The 3,812-nt window shown below is 41.5% G+C and overlaps 1 pseudogene; it reads left to right on the plus strand.

Annotated features, from left to right (window-relative positions):
• Nucleotides 1-347: 347 nt before the first annotated feature.
• LOC100975878 (elongation factor 1-beta-like) lies at nucleotides 348-3,090 on the plus strand (annotated as a pseudogene).
• The last annotated feature ends 722 nt before the right edge of the window (nucleotides 3,091-3,812 follow it).

The following is a 3,812-nucleotide window of genomic DNA, read 5'->3' on the forward strand; positions in this document are numbered from 1 at the left end:
GAAACCCCGTCTCTACTAAAAATACAAAAAATTAGCTGAGCATGGTGGCGGGCACCTGTAGTCCCAACTACTCAGGAGGCTGAGGCAGGAGAATGGCATGAACCCGGGAGATGGAGATTGCAGTGAGTCGAGATCATGCCACTGCACTCCAGCTTGGGCGACAGAGTGAGACTCCGTCTCAAACAAACAAACAAAAAGTGCTCAATTTGAACTCCTCATTTTATAGGTGAAGAATCTGAGACTCTGTTTAATTGATTTGGCCATATTTACAAAGTCTAAATCACCTATTTCCTAATCATTCAGTCATTTATCAGCAATTGTTTATCAAGCACTTACTATTTGCCAGGTACCTCTCTAGTCACTGGAGATACAGGAAAGAATAAAACAAAGCAAAACTGTGCCTTCATGAAGTTCACATTTTAGTGGGGGCCTTTTCTCTAAGGTCATTACTCCCACTCACTCTTTACAACAACCCCAGGCACCCTGTTTCCTCTCTTAGTGCTAGGCATCCACAACCTGTGCTCCTTCCTTTTGCTGCTACCCAGCTCTCAGATGCAGCTGATGCCATGGGTTTCAGAGACCTGAAAAGCCCCACTGGCCTCCAGGTGCACAATGGTTACCTGGCTGACCAGAGCTGCAACAAGGGGTATGCGCCATCACAAGCAGATGTGGCAGTAATTGAAGCAGTCTCCAGTCCATTGTCTGGTAATTTGTGTCATGCTCTACATTGGTATAATTACATCAAGTCTTACGAAAAGGAAAAAGCCAGCCTAGCAGGAATGAAGAAAGCTTTGGGCAAGTATGGTCCTGCTAATGTGGAAGATAGTAGAGGAACTGGAGCTACAGATCGTGAAGATGACAATGACATTTATCTATTTGGATTTGATAAGGGGGAGGAAAATAAAGAATCAAAAAGGCAAAGGGAAGAATACCCTGCATAGTATGAATCAAAGAAAGCCAAAAAAAAACCCTGCCCCTGTTGCCATCTTTCATCTCACTAGATGTGAAACCTTGTGATAATGAGACAGATATGACAAAATTAGAAGAGTGTCATTAAAAAGTCAAAAAGCAATAGATTTTGGCATGGATGTGGTGAAAAGGAAACACTTAACACATTGCTGGTGGGAATGCAAATAAGTACAACCTCTATGGAAAACAGTACAGAGATTCTTTAAAGAACTGAAAGTAAATTTACCATTTGGTCCAGCAATTCCACCTCTTGGTATCTACCCAAAGGAAAAGAAGTCATTATATGAAAAAAAAAACAAAAAACAAAACAAAACAAAAAAAAACTTGCACACATATTTTTATAGCAACACAATTACAATTCACAGCTGCAAAGATGTGGAACCAACCTAAGTGCCCACTGACTAACGAGTGGATAAAGAAAATGTGATATATATATATATATATATATACCATGGAATACTACTCAACCATGAAAAGGAATGAATGTCTTTTGCAGCAACTTAGATGAAGCTGGTGGCCATTATTCTAAGTGAAGTAACTCAGGAGTGAAAAACCAAAAAACCGTGTGTTCTCACTTATAAGTGGAAGCTAAGCTATGAGTATGCAAAGGCATACAAAGTGATATAATGTGACCTTGAGACTCAGAAGGGGCGGCGCTAGGAATAAAACTACATATTAAGTACAATATATGCTACTTGAGTGATGGGTACACTAAATCTCAGAATTCACAACTATCTAATTCATGCATGCAACAAAAACCACTTGTACCCCAAAAGCTATTTTTTTTTTTGAGACGGGGTCTCACTCTGTCACCCAGGCTGGAGTGCAGTGGTGCAATCTCGGCTCAGTGCAACCTCTACCTCCCAGGTTCAAGCGATTCTCCCGCCTCAGCCTCCTGAGTAGCTGGGGCTACAGGCGCATGCCACCACGCCCGGCTAATTTTTTGTATTTTTTTTTAGTAGAGACGGGGTTTCACTGTGTTAGCCAGGATGGTCTCGATCTCCTGACCTCGTGATCCACCCGCCTCAGCCTCCCAAAGTGCTGGGATTACAGATGTGAGCCACTGCACCCGGCCCCAAAAGCTATTAAAATAAAATTTTTTAAAAAAAATTAGAGAAATGAGTCAGAAGAATTCAAGCAGTCCGCTTAGTCTGGGGCTCCTCTCAACTAGTTACAGTGGGATACGGAATTTTAAAACTTCAAAGATCATGTTGAAGATGATAAAGTTGGAACAGATATGCGGGAGGAGCAGATCACTGCTTTGAGAACTATATGCAATCCATGGATGTGGCTGCGTTCAACAAGATCTCAAATCCATCCTGGATCATTGCACTGAAATAAAATCTTGAAAGATTAATTAGTTAATTTAGTAAAAAAACAACCTCAGGCAAAGGAAGTGAAAGTTTTCATTATCTTCTATTTCTGATTATCTACGAAATCTTTGTCTTCTGGCATGTTTATTCTGAATAATGGTCATTTATTTCCTATAAGATATAGTAATTCAACAGAACTCCATCCTTTAAATTCTCAGCCTTCTTTTCCTCTCACTTTGCCTATTTACACTTGACATATTATTTCTTTTTTTTTATTTAAGCATATATTTTCTTTTTCTCTCCCTCTCCCACACATACATATACACATGTTGGATGTAAGCTTCATGAGATCTTGAACTTTTAGTTCAAATTTCTATCTTCCCAACACCTAGATCATAGAGCAATTCCTGGCACATGGTAGGCAGCCAAAAAATATTTATTGAATAAGTAAATCAAGTCTTCCTTCCACCTGGATCCCTTCATTAGAGTAAAATACCCACTGAGTTTAATCTAATAATCTTGTTGCCTAAGGCTGAGGAACTTCAGGTATTATCCAAAAAGGTTTATGGGCCAGGCACAGTAGCTCACGCCTATAAACCCAACATTTTGGGGGGCCAAGGCGGGTGGATTGCTTCAGGCCAGGAGTTTGAGATCAGCCTGGGCAGCATAGCAAGACTCCATCTCTACTAAAAATACAAAAATCAGCCAGGCATGGTGGTGCACGCCTGTGGTCCCAGCTTCTCAGGAGAAGGCACAAGAATTGCTTGAACCCAGGAGGCAGAGGTTGCAGTGAGCCGAAATCACACCGAAATCCATTCACTCTATTCTTTCTTTTTTTTGGAGACAGGATCTCACTCTGTCGCCCAGGCTGCAGTGCAGTGGCATGATCTTGGCTCACTGCAACCTCCACCTTCCAGATTCAAGCGACTTTCCTGCCTTAGCCTTCCGAGTAGCTGGGACTATAGGCGCGCACCACCATGTCCTGCTAACTTTTGTATTTTTAGTAGAGACGGGGTTTCGCCATGTTGGCCAGGCTGGTCTCGAACTCCTGGCCTCAAGTGATCTGCCCACGTTGGCCTCCCAAAGTGCCGGGATTACAGGCATGAGCCACCATGCCTGACCTATTCTTTCAACAAATAATCCTTGACAACTTACTGCATGTCAGGCACTGTTCTCATTACTAAGACTAGAGAGTTAAACAAGCCAGATATGCATCTCTATTGGGAATGCTTTCAGCAGCCACTAACAGAATAGGCAATTAAAAGTAGCTAAACCATAGGGACATTCAGTGTTTACCTAGCAGAAATTTAGAGAAAGGCAACCCTTAGTTCAGCTTCTCTAAAATGTAACCAAAGGTCCAGATTCTGTCTTCTCTGTGTCCTTAGCATGCTGGCTTGTGTCTTTATTCTTTTCATCTCATTGTTCCATGGCTGTCATAGCTTTAAATACCTCATGGATTTCAAACTAGGGAGAAGTGCAAAAGGAAGCTCTTTTTTTTTTTTTTTTTTTGAGACAGAGTTTCACTTTGTC

The sequence above is a fragment of the Pan paniscus genome, chromosome 5 (assembly GCF_029289425.2).
Source record: "Pan paniscus chromosome 5, NHGRI_mPanPan1-v2.0_pri, whole genome shotgun sequence".
Taxonomy (NCBI): domain Eukaryota; kingdom Metazoa; phylum Chordata; class Mammalia; order Primates; family Hominidae; genus Pan; species Pan paniscus.